This window comes from Monodon monoceros, unplaced genomic scaffold, assembly GCF_005190385.1.
Source record: "Monodon monoceros isolate NGI ecotype Baffin Bay Population unplaced genomic scaffold, NGI_Narwhal_1 Super_Scaffold_7, whole genome shotgun sequence".
Classification (NCBI taxonomy): domain Eukaryota; kingdom Metazoa; phylum Chordata; class Mammalia; order Artiodactyla; family Monodontidae; genus Monodon; species Monodon monoceros.
In genome coordinates this window covers 14,889,485-14,905,644 of record NW_021703784.1, presented here as the reverse complement: position 1 = coordinate 14,905,644, position 16,160 = coordinate 14,889,485, and the positions used below count along the sequence as shown (strand labels likewise).

General features: G+C 38.7%; 1 protein-coding gene and 1 non-coding gene across 5 annotated transcripts in view; one reads left to right on the top strand and one right to left on the bottom strand.

The window, feature by feature from the left end:
• Window positions 1-16,160, top strand: part of RNF214 (ring finger protein 214) — a 47,905-nt gene that overhangs the window by 16,494 nt on the left and 15,251 nt on the right. The gene's annotated exons all lie outside the window — the stretch shown is intronic.
• LOC114887831 lies at window positions 12,806-12,943 on the bottom strand. Its single transcript, XR_003791595.1, has one exon. It is a non-coding gene; the product is annotated as a small nucleolar RNA SNORA8 (small nucleolar RNA).

The following is a 16,160-nucleotide window of genomic DNA, read 5'->3' as shown; positions in this document are numbered from 1 at the left end:
CGAACCCGTGTCCTCTGCATTGGCAGGCGGACTCTCAACCACTGCGCCACCGGGGAGGCCCAGGTCTTCTTTTTTAAAATGCTCTGAGCTTGCCTGATGAACTCGTGATAAAGTGATAGGTAAATAGCAGATCAAGGGAGTTAATGTTGGAAGCATTACTTTGGATGGGATATAAGAGTTTATGCTATATTGAAATTGACAGGGTGCAAGAGGATTCTTTTTGGAAATTTCTCACCAAATGCTAGTTTATTTAACTGGTATGCTTTGAAGTCCTAATAGCTTGTCTGGCAATCAGTAAATCTAGTGAGTATTTCTTAGGTGCAAAGCAGTGAGCCAGACTGTTCAGCATCCTGTATTTTGACCACAGCCTTCAGTCATTCCAGCTTTCTGTCTCATTCCCAGTAAATGTACACTTTGGCATCAAGTCCTCTTTCTTGTTTTTTGACTTCATTCCAGTTTCTCCCAGTCCTCCAGCTCCCTGGAAGCATTTCTTTGCCTAGCCAGACTGGACTCATGGTCCATTACTTGAATTTCTCCCTTACCATTACCATCAATTCTGTGGAGGCTTGTTCCTTTCCTTTCATTTTTCCATAGTACTCCAGTCCTGGGCCAAGTCAGCCCCCACACCTACCCCCCCACCCCGCCCCCTCCGACATCTCTATTCTTCTTATACTTGGGCTGCTGAGGGCTGCTGCAGGAGATCACACAGCTGTGTGTCTTGAGGCCAGAATAAATTTGACTTTCAAAAACACCCGGATCCTCAGGACTCCCTCTACCTCTGAGGGCTGTCCCTAACTATTACCTCTCTTTCTAAACTTTCTGTCTCCACCACTTCTCTCCTTAGTCTTAGCAAATGATCTTGCCTTTTATTTGACTGAAAAAATAGGGGCCATCGAGTAAACCTTCCTTCAGTTTCCTATCAGCAGATACATCCATCTTTTCTTCCTGTCCTTGTATCTGAGTCTAAACTACCTGTGTGTGAATCCTGTTCCCTCTTGCTCTTCCCACTTCTCCATAAGTGACACCACACTCTCCTCCAGTGACTAAGCCGAATAACCAAGTCATTCTGAATTCTTCTCTTAACCCCTCTCTGCTTTACCAAGTCCTGTAGATTCTTAATATTAATTGCCCCTTTCTCTCCATTCACTCTGCCACTCTTAGTTCAGGTTTCTATCAGTTCTCCTAGATTCTGAGGCAGGCTACTAAACGTTCTTTGCCTCCAGTCTCCTCCATTTTCATTGGTCTAGTACAAATCTGTCGAAGAAATCTGTCAAAGAATACGGATCTGATAATGTCATTTCCCTGCTTAAAGTCCTTCATAGTTCCTAGGGTAAAGTTTAAACTCTTTAGTTTAATATAAGAGGCCCTCAATTATCTAGTCCCTGTTTATGTCCCTAGCTGCATCTTTTACCATTCCCCCAAACCACCATGCTAGTTTATACCTAACTACTACATGTTGTATCCTGAACTCACTTAAAACTCAGCCTGTATCAACTGCTCTAGAAAGCTTTCCCAGATACTCCCCTTATCCTCCCCTTCACACACCCTGACCATTTAATTTAGATGACCCTCCTCCGTATTCACCTAGTATGGTGTGTATGCTTCTGTCATAACACTGACCTCTGATGGTCTTTTGTGTTTACTGGAATGTTTCCCACATTATATAGTCAGCTTCTTGAGGGCAGGTATTTTGATTATCTATCGCTGTCAAAAAAACGCTGTAGAACTTAGCATCTTAAAACAGCAACAATATTTTATTATTTCTCTCAATTCTTTGGGTTGATTGAGTCTCAGATGGATGGTTCTTCTAGTGTCCTTTGGAGTCCTTCCTGTAGCTGCCATTATGTGGCAACTGGGGCTGGAATGTCCAAGATGGCTTCATTCATATTTCTGCGTTGGCAGGGGCACGTGGAAAGCTGAGTTCCGGTGGGACTCTGGGATGTCTAGGCCTTTTCACTCTATCTCTCCATGCTGTCTCAGGACTTTTTCCTCTCCAGGTGGTCTTTCCAGCTAAGGAGGCAGATTTCTTGCTTGGTGGCTCAGGGCTCCCAAGAGTACAAAAGTGGAAGTTTCCAGGCTTTCTTAAGGCATAGACTTGGGACCAGTACAGTGCTACTACTGTGGCATTCTGTTGGTTAACATGAGTGACAGGGCCAGCCCAGATTCAGTGTAGGAGGGGACTGCGAGGAGGAGGCCTGGTTCACTGGGAGGACTCCATTTTTGGAGATTTGCTACCACGGCAAGTAACACATCTTGTTTAACTTTTTCTGCTCAGCATGTAATAGTTTCTTTTAGATACGGGAAATCATAGAAGTTATATAAACAGGGGTTACATAATTGGAGGTGTTTTAGAAGTATGCAGGATGAATTATGAGGAGAGACAGAGGCTGGGACATCAACCAGCAAGCTCTTACAATAAAGTGAGTTTATAAGAATTATTATAAGACTAATGGTGGTTGAATGAAAAGGGAGAAATGGATTTAGGAGGGATTGGTGTCGGATTATTTTAAGGATTAGGACAGAGGGAGAAGTCAAAAATAACTTCATTGTTTTGACCCTGGGTAACTCTGTACCGCCATGGACAGTAATTGGGAAGCAGAATACCAGTTCTAAATTTTGAGGATAAAGTAATACTTTTGATGATACGGGACATGCAAGTTAAAATACTTAGTAGGCAATTAGAAGTGGGAGACTTGAATACAGAAGAGATGCTATGTCTTCATTTGGAGTTGCATATAGGTGATAGTTAAAATGATATGAGTGAATTTTCTGTGGGAAAAAGTATAGAGTAGGGCTCAGTTCTGAACTTTGAGGTACACCTGCAGTTTGGGAGTAGAAAGAGGAAGAGAAGGCGAAAAGAATAATCAGAGAAGGAAAAGGAAGCAGTTTAAAATAGTAGTATAGGGTTTCAACAGGAGAAGGTGGTTAACAGCGTCAGAAACTATAGGGTAGGAAATGAGAACCAGGTCTGAATAAAGGCTATTGGTAATTTTTAAAATTTTATTTATTTATTTATTTATTTTTGGCTGCACTGGGTCTTTGTTGCTGCACTAGGGCTTTCTCTAGATGCGGTGAGCGGGGGCTACTCTTCATTGCAGTGCACGGGCTTCTCATTGCAGTGGCTGCTCTTGTTGTGGAGCACGGACTCTAGGCACACGGACTTCAGTAGTTGTGGCGTGCAGGCTCAGTAGTTGTGGCTCACGGGCTCTAGAAGGCAGGCTCAGTAGTTGTGACGCACAGGCTTAGTTGCTCTGCGGCATGTGGGATCTTCCCGGACCAGGGCTCGAACCCGTGTCCCCTGCATTGGCAGGCGGATTCTTAACCACTGTGCCATCAGGGAAGTCCCGCTATTGGTAATTATTGAATGTAACCAATAGGGATTTTTAGGTAGAGGAATTAGGTTATTGGATTGATTTTTCCCCAATATTTTATTATGAAAAATTTCAAGCATTCAGAGAAACTGCAAGTATTGTACACTAACACTCACCACCTAGATTCAGCAATTAACGTTCTATTAAATTTGTTTTAACAGTATCTTTCCCTCTATCTGTTCATCAGTCCATCTTATTTTTTATGCATATTGGAGTAAGATGTAGTCATCAGTAAATTCACCTATAAACTCATAACCTTGTATATCATTAATTAGACTTTAATATTATTTGTGTTTCCTTTTTTGGGGTAATAAATTGTATATGCAGTTAAATATATAAATATTAAGTTGTACCATTCAGTGAGTTTTGACAAATGTATATACCCTTGTAATTCAAAGCCCATCAAGATATAGAGAATACTATGATTAAACCAGATAATTCCTCATGTACCTTCCCTGTCATTCCCTGTCCTTAGACTCCCAAAGGTAACTACTGTTCTGACTTTTTTATCAAAGACTAATTCTGTATGTTCTAGAATGTCACATAAATGAAATCATACAACATGTACTCTTTTCTTTCATTCAGCATAATGCTTTTGGTAGTTTTCATGCTGTCTTTTTTATTCTTGAGTAGTATTCCTCTTGTTAATATACCACAGTTTATCCATCTTCCTGTTGATGGTAGGTAGCAGTTTCCAGATTTTTGACTATTATGAATAAAGCTGTGAATATTCAAGTGCAAGTCTTTGTGTGATCATATACTTTTATTTCTCTTGGGTAAATTCCTAGGAATACAATTGCTGGGTTGTAGGGTAGGTATATGTTTAGTTTTATAAGAAAAGGCCAAACATGTTTCCAAAGTGGATATACCTTTTTATACTCTACCTACAATGTTTGAGAGTTTTGGTTGCTTCATATCCTTGCCATTCAAGTGGTTGTGCAGTAGTATTTCATTGTGGTTTTGATTTGCATTTTCCTAGTGGGTAATGATGTTGATCACTTTTTCCATGTGTTTATTGGTCATTAATTTACCTGTTTTTGTGAAGTGTCCTGTCAAATATTCCCCCCCACGCACACCTTTTTTGCGGGAATTGAGGTTTTGGCTTTCTGTGACTGTATAGTAGATGCTCTTTACATATTCCAAATATGTCTTTTGTCAGTTACATGTTCCATGAAAATTTTCTTCCAGTCTCTGACTTATCTATTCATTTTAAAATTGCATCTTTTGGTGAACGGAAAATTTACTTTCAATGATGTCTAATTTATCAAGTTTCCATTTACAGGTATTGCATTCTCTGTCCTAAGAAACCTCTGCCTCCCCTGAAGTAGCAAAGATGTTCTCCTCTGTTTTCTTATGGAAGCTTTCTCATTTTAGCTTTAATATTTATGTCTCTGATCCATCTCAGATTAATTTTTGTGTATGGTGAGAAGTAGGGGTTGAAGTTAATTTTTTCCCATGTGGATATCCAGTTGTTCTGGCACCATTTGTTGAAAAGACTTTCCCCATTGGGTTGCTTGACACCTTCGCCAAAAACCAAATGGCAGTATGAGTCATTTGTATAAATAGTGGGTTTATTCTGGGTACAGTACCAATCTATTGCATTGATATATTTGCCTATATTTATGCCAGATCACAGTGTTGTAATTATTATAGCTTTATAGTAAGTCATGAAGTCAGATTATGCAAAGTCTTCTGCTTTTTTTTTTTTAACTTTAAAAAAAATTAATTTTTGGCTGCGTTGGGTCTTCACTGCTGTGTGCAGGCTATCTCTAGTTGCGGTGAGCGGGGGCTACTCTTTGTTGTGGTGTGTGGGCTTCTCATTGCAGTGGCTTCTCTTGTTGCAGACCACGGGCTCTAGGCGCAAGGGCTTCAGTAGTTGTGGCACGCGGGCTCAGTAGTTGTGCTGCACAGTATTAGTTGCTCCGTGGCATGTGGGACCTTTCCGGACCAGGGATTGAACCCGTGTCCCCTGCATTGGCCGGCGGATTCGTAACTACTGCCCCACCAGGGAAGTCCCAAAGTCGTCTTCTTTTTGTTCAAGATTGCTTTGGATATTCTAGGTTGTTTGCACTTACATATATATATTTGAGAAGCAGCTTATCATTTTCTACAAAAACAACAGATTTTCTGAGAGTTCTTAATATGATTGGATGCTTAAATTATCAAATGGTTTTTCTGCATCTGTTAAAATTATCAAATGCTTTTTCTCCTTTATTCTGTTAATATAGTGAATCACGTTGATTTATTTTCAAATGTTAAACCAATTCTCTATTCTTGTGATTACACCCAACTTGGGCAAGATATGTTATTGTTTATATATTGCCGGATTTGACTTGCTAATATTTTTGAAGGATTTTTATGTCTACTTTTATTGAGGAACAGTATTCTGTATTTTTTTTATTTTAAAAATTTAGTTATATCAGTTGCTGAGGGGGCGATGTTAAAATCTCTGTGATTATAGATTTTTCTCTTTTTCTTTTTAATTCTGTCAATTTTTGTTTCTTATATTTTGAAGCTGTGTTGTTAGATGCATATACAGTTATGATTGTTATGTATTCTTGATGAATTATCTTCATCATTGACATTTTATCATTTTGAAATGTCTCTATCTTGGTCATACTCTTAATGTTTATTTTATGTAATATTAATACAGATATTACAGTTATATATGCTTACTCTTTACACAATATATATTTTGCCATCTTTTACCTTCACCCTATCTACATTTTTATATGTTTTGTAGACAACATATAATTGGGTCTTTCTTTTTGATCTATTCTGACAAGCTTACTTTTAATAATAGGCTTTTAGTGTATTTGTATTTAATATGATTATTGATATGATTAGATTTAGGTCTACGTTTTTATTTTGTGAATTGAATATTAATTCATTGACTATTCTTTAGAATTCCATTTTTTTTTTTTTTTTTTAGAATTCCATTTTAATTTGGCCTTTTCCACCCAGAATACACATCTGTTTAATTCACTGGCAACATGCATCATAAAGACAAACTACATGCCTGTTGATTATGCTATATTAGAAAGAGTTGTAATTTTCTTGAATAAAGTATTTGGGAAATTTTCATAGTTTTAATTGTTGAAACTTAGTATTATCCTTCAGATTTTTTTAAAAAATCAAAAAAATTTAGGTATAATTTACATGCAATAAAATGCACTTATTTTAAGTTACAGTTTGATGAGTTTTGACAAATTAATTATACATGTAAACACTAACACAGTCAAGGTATAGCACATACCCATTACCCTAAAATCTTCCCTGTATTCTGTATTTTTTTTTTTTTTTTTTTTGCGGTACGCGGGCCTCTCACTGTCGTGGCCTCTCCTGTTGTGGAGCACAGGCTCCGGATGCTCAGGCTCAGCGGCCATGGCTCACGGGCCCAGTCGCTCCGCGGCATGCGGGATCTTCCCGGACCAGGGCACGAACCCGTGTCCCCTGCATCGGCAGGCGGACTCTCAACCACTGCGCCACCAGGGAAGCCCCGTGTATTCCTTCGTAATCACTGTGCTTCCGCCCCACCATTCCCAGGTAAACACTGATCTTTCTGTCACTGTAGATTACACTTATCTTTTCTAGACATTCGTGTCTTTCTTTCACTTACATTTTTGAGAGTCATCTATGATGTGATGAACGTGAACTATATCAGTAGTTCATTGCTTTTTTTTAAAAGACTTAATTTTTTTAGTGCAGTTTGAAGTTTACAACAAAATTGAGAGGGAGGTGCAGAGATTTTCCATATGCCCCCTGCCCATACACATGCATAGCCTTCCCTTTATCAACGTTACTCACTAGAGTGGTACATTTTTTACCAAAGGTGAACCTACATTGACACATCATGATCACTCAAAGTACATAGTTTACCTTAGGGTTCACTCTTGGTGTTACACACTTTATGATTTGGACAAATGTATAATGACATATATTTATTATTATACAGAGTATTTTTCACTGCCCATTCTCGGTGCTCTGCCTGTTTATCCCCCACTCCCCAACTGATCTTTTTATTGTCTCCATAGTTTTGCTTCTTCCAGAGTGCTGTATAGTTGAATCATACAATATGTAGCCTTTCAGATTGGCTTCTTTCACTTAGTACTATGCATTTGAGGTTTCTCCATGTCTTTTCATGGCTTGATAGCTCATTTCTTTTTAGCATTGAATAATATTCCATTGTTTGAATGTACAACAGTTTTTTATTTATTCATCTTTGAAGGACATCTTGGTTGCTTCCAAGTTTTGGCAATTTGAATAAAGCTGCTATAAATATCCAAGTGCAAATTTTTGTATGGACATAAGTTTTCAACTCCTTTAGGTAGATACCAAGAAGTGTGATGGCTGGATCATATGGTAAGAGTATGTTTAGTTTTGTAAGAAACTGGCAAACTGTCTTCCAGAGTGGCTGTACCACTTTGCATTCCCAACAGAAATGAATGAGAGTTCCTGTTGCTCCACATCCTCGCCAGCATTTGTTGTTGTCAGTGTTCTGGATTTTGGTCATTTTAATAGGTATGTAGCGGTATCTCATTGTTTTAATTTGCATTTCCCTGATGACAAATGATGTGGAGCATCTTTTCATATCCTCATTTGCCACCTGTATATCTTTTTTGGTGAGATGTCTGTTAAAGTCTTTAGCCCATTTTTTAAATCTTTTTTGTTTTTAAACTGAGAGATGATATTTTAAATTTAATTTTATTCTTATTTCTTTGGCTGTGCTGTGTGGCCTCCAGGATTTCAATTGCCCGACCAGGGATTGAACCCGGGACACGGCCGTGAAAGCCTGGAATCCCAACCACTAGGCCACCAGGGAACTTCCTTATTTGTTTTATTGTTGAATTTTAAGAGCTCTTTGTATCCTTTGGATAACATTCCTTTGTCAGATGTGTCTTTTGCAAATATTTTCTCCCAGCCTGTGCTTGTCTTCTGATTTTCTTGATACTTTCTTTCGCAGAGCAGAAGTTTTTTATTTTATTTATTTGGCCTCACTGCATGGTTTGTGGATCTTAGTTCCCTGACCAGGGATTGAACCCAGGCCCTTGGCAGTGGAAGCGTGGAATCCTAATTACTGAACTGCCAGGGAATTACCAGAAGTTTTTAATTTTAATGAAGTCTAATTTATCAAGTATTTCTTTTGTGGATCATGTCTTTGGTGTTATATCATTCATTTAGGTTTTCTCCTATGTTATCTTCTAGGAGTTTTATAGTTTTGCATTTTACATTTAGGTCCATGATCCATTTTCAGTTAATTTTTGTGAAAGGTGTAAGGTCTGTGTTTAGATCCATTTTTTTTTTTGCATGTGGATGTCCAGTTCTAGCACCATTTGTTGAAGAGACTCTTTGCTCCATTTTATTATCTTCGCTTCTTTGTTAAAGATCAGTTGACTGTGTTTATGGAGTTCTATTTCTAGGCTCTCTGTTCTGTTCCACTGATCTATTTGCCTATTCTTTCACAAATACCACGCTGTCTTGATCTTATAGCTTTATAGTAAGTCTGGAAGTTGAGTAGCATCAGTCTTCCAATTTTGTTCTTCTTTTTCAATATTGTGTTGCTTATTCTAGATCCTTTGCTGCCTCTTATAAACTTTAGAGTCAATTTGTTGATATCCATAGAATAACTTGCTGGGATTTTGATTGGGATTGTGTTGACTCTATAGATCAAGTTGGGAAGAACTGACATCTTGACAATGTTGAGTCTTCCTTTCCATGAACATGGAATATCTCTCTATTTATTTAGTTCTTCTTTGATATTGTTCATCATAGTTTTGTACTTTTCCTCATACAGATCTTGTACATATTTTGTTAGATTATACCTAAGTGTATGTAGTATAAAGGATAATTGTGTTTTTAATATCAAATTCCACTTACTCTTTTTTTTGGCCGCACCATGTGGCATGTGGGATCTTAGTTCCCTGACCAGGGATTGAACCCACACCCCCTGCATTGGAAGTGCAGAGTCTTAACTACTGGACTGCCAGGGAAGTCCCAAATTCCACTTGTTCATTGTTAGCATTTAGGAAAGCAATTGACCTTTGTATATTAACCTTGTGTTGTGCAACCTTGCTTTAACAGCTTAGTAGTTCAAGGAGGGTTTTTTGTCTATCCTTTCCAATTTTATAAGTGGATGATCATGTCATTTGCAAACAAAGATAGTTTTATGTCTTCCTTTTCAGTCTGTATACCTTTTATTTCTTTTTCTTTATTACATTTTCAAGGACTTCCAGTATGATGTTGAAAAGGGGTGGTGAGAGGGGACTTCTTTACCTTGTACCTGATCTTGGGAAAGCTTCAAGTTTCTCACTCTTGAGTATCATGTTAACTGTAGATTTTTTTGTAGATGTCTACCATGTTGAGAAAGTTCCCCTCTATTCCTAGTTTACTGAGAATTTTTACCATTAATGGATGATGGATTTTGTCAAATGCTTTTTCTACATCTGTTGACGTGATCATTTGATTTTTCTTTTTTAGTCTTTTGATGTGATGGATAATATTAATTGATTTTTGAATGTTGAACTAGCCTTGCATACCTGGGGTAAATCCCACTTGGTCATGATTCTTTTTATACTTTTTTGTATTGATTCACTAATATTTTGTGAAGGATTTTTGCATCTGTGTTCATGAAAGATATTGGTCTGTAGCTTTTTCTTCTTTTATTTTTGTCTGGTTATGGTATTAGGGTAAGTGCTGGCCTCATAGACTGAATTAGGAAGTATTTCCTCTGCTTCTGTCTTCTAAATGATTGTAGAGAATTGGTATAATTTCTTCCTTAAATGTGTGGTAGAATTCACTAGTGAACCCATCTGGGCCTGGTATTTTCTGTTTTGGAAGGTTATTAATTATTGAATCAATTTTTAAAATAGATATCGGTGTTCATTCCTTTTTAATGCTGAGTAGTTGTCCATTGTGTGAATATCCAACAATTTGTTTACTCAGTTGAAGATGTCCTTCTAATATAAACTGTCTCCTGTTGTTTCTGATGAGAAGTCAGTGACAGTTGTTGCTCTCTGTGCATTGTGTCATTTTTTCCCTATGGTTTCTTTCAATGTTTTCTATCCTTGGTTTTCAGCAGTTTGACTTTGATTTTCCCAGGTGTGGCTTTCTTCCTGTTTTACCTGTTTGGGGTTTTCTCAGCTGCTTATTCTGTAAAGTTATGTATTTCACCAAATTTGTGAAATTTTGACATAATATTCAAATATTTTTCCTGTCCCATTCCCTCCTTTCCTTCTGGGACTCCACTTTCATATGTGTTAGAACTTTTGATATTGTCCTATAGCTCATGGGGGCTCTTTCATTTCTTTCCAATTCTTTTTTTTTTTTTTTTAATATTTATTTTTGGCTGCGTTGGGTCTTCGTTGCTGGGCGCAGGCTTTCTCTAGTTGCGGCGAGTGGGGGCTACTCTTCATTGCAGTGCGCAGCCTTCTCATTGCAGTGGCTTCTCTCGTTGTGGAGCATAGGCTGTAGGCGCATGGGCTCAGTAAAAATACATGGGCTCAGTATTTATGTAAAATACACCGTTTTTTTTCCCTACAAAAAGTGTAAAGTTTGGGGACTTCCATGGTGATCCAGTGGTTAAGACTCCATGCTTCCACTGCAGGGGCCGTGGGTTCAATCCCTGGTCAGGGAACTAAGATCCCACATGCCATGTGATGCAGCCAAAAAAGGAAAAAAAGAAAAAAAGAAAAGAAAAGAAAAAGGGTAAAGTTTTTCTTTTTTTTTTTAATGTGTAACATAGGGAAAATTATTTAAGTCGATAAGTTTTTGAGAAATTTCACATTTTCTGATTCCACCCACTGCCAAGCACCTTAGTGGGTTTTTTTTTTTTTAGCGTGCAACTTTTGTATTGTTTTCTAAATCTAAAGAATACAGTGATACAGTATACAGTGATATTACACTGCATCTACTCATGTGAAAAGGAACAAAGTATCACCCCTGAAATAATTACTAATTACACAATACTGCAGACTGATAAACACTGTAAGTACTAAAATGTTAACATTTCAACATACAGTGTCAACAACATCGTGCTTTCTTTTTTAATTGGTTAAAACATTTGTTAAGGTCATGCAAAATAAACACTTTGTGAAACTGTTAGATTACACTCAAACATCAAGGCAATGAAACCCCAAAGAGCAACTTTTTAATGCAACGACTGGTCAAGTAGATAAACTATTAAGCATATTAATAAAAATCCAGTAAGTGAAAAACATCAAAAATGTAAACACTAAATTTAGGTAACTGCTTGTCTACGATCTCACCACCTACAGTCTTACCTGTGACTGAAGATATACTGCCAAAATTGTTCGACATAAGTAAGCTATGTTAAAATGACCAAAAAAATGTCAGTGCATGATGCCAGGGTAAATTTCTAGTCCACACAATACTTACATGTGATCATTGTCTTAACTCTGCTAACAGTAAATGAAAAGTCACACCAGATTTATCTTCTTTTTACTCTTGGTTTGTTACGTGTTTTTAAACTTTTGTCTACAAGTATTTCTTATGATCCTCCCCCAGAATTAACATGCTTATTTAGGAACAGGTGAAGCAGATAAACCCTGCCTTGGTATAGAAGGCAGTGATTTCGTTTTCCCTAAGTATTTCCTTGTCACTTGTCAACTGTCACTGACCTTTCTGCTATAGTTATGTCCTCAGTCTCCCATTCCATAAAGATTTTTAGTGCCTATTATTATCCATGTCTCCCTGATTCTCCCAGTAAAAGAATTCATTTTTTTCCTCTCATCGCTAGGCTCACTAAGGAAAACTGAGCACACAATTTAAAGGAGTTACAGAGTAGACCAGGGAGGGTTCTCGGGCAGGTGGATGGTGCTTGAAGCCAGGCCTGGGATCTGGAGAGAAGAGCATCCAGGTCATAGGAAGGTGATCGGCCCCTCTCCATGGGCCACTCTCCTAGCAGCTCCCAATGACACAGTTACTGGGCTCTCCTTTGGGCACTGTTGACTCACTTTCTTACCAATTTTTAAAGCCCTCTTTATATTTTCTACTTAAAATTTAAAAACTCTTTGATAAGCAATTTGTCTATTATATAGAACACCGGTTCTCAACTTACAGAGCATTAACCTTTAATCTCTAGGTTATTCCATAACCTAGTGTTTGGGTCATACTCTTCAAGATAGTCCTTTCAAGAAGAATTTTTGCCCAATCCACAGTTATCATTGTCAGTCAGTCTTGCCACAATTCTTTCAGTTGGGCTTCTTTGCTCTCTCATGAAATACGGACGCACTTCAAAAATTCCCCACGTGTAATCTTTGGGATCCAGTTTTCTCAAGCAGTTTATTTTAGGACCATGTTTAGGGTCAGACAAGACGGATCAGCCTGGTTCTGAATTTTAGACACCCTAGAAAAAGAGAAGCATCAGTTCCTATTGAAGAGTATGTCAAACTGAACAGTATGAGAAACTATAGGAATACTGTATCAGTAAAAATACCAGGTTTAACATGCACAAAGCCAAGAAAAACAATGATGCCAGATACTGAAGTTATATTAGCATTGTCCTTTGAACTCCCAGCAGAATAAACTGCTGAATGCAGGTACCACACGGTGCAATAAAATTCACCCATTTTAAATGATGAATTTTGACAAATGTATACAGTTGTATAACTACCACCACAATCATGGTATGAAATATTTGCATTACTCCAGAAAGCTTCTTCCTGACTCTTTGGAATCAATTGCCTCCTCTATCCTGAGCCATTGGCAACCACTGGTCTGCTTTCTCTCAGTGTAGCTTTTGCCTTTTCCAGAACTTCATGTAAATAGAATCATAGAATATATAGCCTTTTCTGTCTGTTTCTTATTTAAGATAAAGCTTTTGCAGTTTATCTATGTTTTTGCATGTATCAGTAATTTAATTCCTCTTTACTGCTGAGTAGCATTTACTTATAAGGTTATACCAAGTTTATTTACTAGTTGATGGACATTTGAGTTGTTTCCATTTTTTGTCTGTTATAAATAAACCTGCTCTGAATATTCAAGTACAAGTCTTTATGTGGACATGTTTCTTTTCTCTTGAGTAAGTACTTAGGAGTGGAATCGCTGGACCATATGTTTGCTTAACATAAGAAACTGGCAAACTGTTTTCCAAAGTTGCTTTACTATTTGGCATTCCCACCAGCAATGCATAAGTGTTCTGGTTATTCTGTATCCTCACCAGTACTTGGTGTTATCAGTCTTTTTAGTTTTAGCCATTCTAATAAGCGTTTAGTAGTATCTCATTGTGGTTTTAATTTGCACTTTTCTAATAACTTTTTTTGTGTGTGTGTGGTACGTGGGCCTCTCACTGTTGTGTCCTCTCCCGTTATGGAGCACAGGCTCCGGACGCGCAGGTTCAGCGGCCATGGCTCACGGGCCCAGCCGCTCCACGGACCAGGGCACGAACCTGTGTCCCATGCATCGGCAGGCGGACTCTCAACCACTGCGCCACCAGGGAAGCCCCAACTATTTTTTTTTAATTCATTTATTTGGTTGTGCCCGGTCTTAGTTGCGGCATGCAGGCTCCTTAGTTGCGGCATGTGAACTGTTAGTTGCGGCATGCATGCGGGACCTAGTTCCCTGGCCAGGGATTGAACCCAGGCCCCTTGCATTGGGCACACAGAGTCTTAGCCACTGCGCCACCAGGGAAGTTCCAACATTTTCCTAATGACTGTTGATGTTGAACATCTTTTCATGTCCGTGTCTGCCATTTGTTGCTCTTTTTTGGTGAAGTATTTATTTGAATATTTTACCCATTCAAAAACATGTTTTCTTGTTGAGTATTGTCAATACAGGTCCTTTTATCAGATATGCGTTTTGCAAATATTTTTTCCCAGTATATAACTTGCTTTGCATTTTGTAGCAATGTCTTTTGAAATGCAAAAGTTTAATTTTTTTAAAAAAATTATTTTTAATACAATTTTAAAGGTTACACTTCATTTACAGTTATTACAAAATATTGGCTATATGCCCCATGTTGTACAGTACATCCTTGTAGCCTATCTTACACCCAGTAGTTTGTACCTCCCACTCCCGCATCCTTATATTGCCCCCCTCCCCTTACTGGCAATCACTAGTTTGTTCTCTGTATCTGTGAGTCTACTCCTTTTTTGCTATATTCACTAGTTGTATTTTTTAGATTCCACATGTAAGTGATACTATACAGTGTATTTGTCTTTGTCTGACTTATTTCACTAAGCATAATGCCCTCCAAGTCCATCTGTGTTGCTGCAGATGGCAAAATTTCATTCTTCTTTATGGCTGAGTAGTATTCTATATATATATAGAATATATATACATAGATAGAATATATACCACATCTTCTTTATTTGTTCATCTGTTTTTTGTTTGTTTGTTTGTTTTGCGGTACGCGGGCCTCTCACTGTTGTGGCCTCTCCCGTTGCGGAGCACAGCCTCCGGATGCGCAGGCTCAGCAGCCATGGCTCACGGGCCCAGCCGCTCCGCGGCATGTGGGATCCTCCCGGACCGGGGCACGAACCCGCGTCCCCTGCATCGGCAGGCAGACTCTCAGCCACTGTGCCACCAGGGAAGCTGCCATCTGTTTTTTTTAAAATACTTTCTGAAATTAAGATTTTTTTAAAATTTATTTATTTATTTTTTTTTGTCTGCATTGGGTCTTCGTTGCTGCACACAGGCTTTCTCTAGTTGCTGTGAGCGGGGGCTACTCTTCGTTGCGGTGCGCGGGCTTCTCAATGCTTCTCATTGTGGTGGCTTCTCTTGTTGTGGAGCTTGGGCTCTAGGCACACAGGCTTCAGTGGTTGTGGCACACAGGCTCAGTAGTTGTGGCTCACGGGCTCAGTGGTTGTAGCTCACAGGCTCTAGAGCACAGGCTCAGTAGTTGTGTGCATGGGCTTAGTTGCTCCATGGCATGTGGGATCTTCCTGGACCAGGGCTTGAACCTGTGTCCCCTGCATTGGCAGGCGGATTCTTAACCACTGTGCCACCAGTGAAGCCCTCATTCATCTGTTGATGGACACTTAGGTTGCTTCCATATCTTGGCAATTGTAAATAATGCTGCAATGAACATTGGTGTGCATGTATCTTTTCGAATTAGTGTTTTTGTTTTTCTTTGGATATATACCCGGGAGTGGAATTGCCGGGCCATATGATAGTTCTACTTTTAGTTTTTTGAGAAACTTCCATACTGTTTTCCACAGATGGAAATTGGCTGCACCAATTTGCATTCCCACCAACAGTGTATGAGGGTTCCCTTTTCTCTGCATCCTCACCAACATTTGTTATTTGTGTTCTTTTTGATGACAGCCATTCTGACAGGTGTGAAGTGATATCTCATTATGGGTTTGATTTTCATTTCTCTGATGATTAGTGATGTTGAGCATCTTTTCATGTGCCTCTTGGCCATCTGCATTTCCTCTTTGGAAAAATGTCTATTCAGTTCTTTTGCCCCCCTTTTTTTTAAAATAAATTTATTTATTTATTTTTGGCTGTGTTGAGTCTTCATTGCTGTGCGCGGGCTTCCTCTAGTTGCGGCGAGCGGGGGCTGCTCTTCGTTGTGGTGCACGGGCTTCTCATTGCAGTGGCTTCTCTTTGTTGCGGAGCATGTACTCTAGGAGCACGGGCTTCAGTAGTTGTGGCACGCAGGCTCAGTAGTTGTGGCTCACGGGCTCTAGAGCACAAGCTCAGTAGTTGTGGCACATGTTGCCCATTTTTTAATTGGGTTGTTTATTTGTTTTGATGTTGAGTTGTATGAGCTGTTCATGTATGTTGGATATTAATCCCATATTGGTTATATCCTTTTCACATATTTTC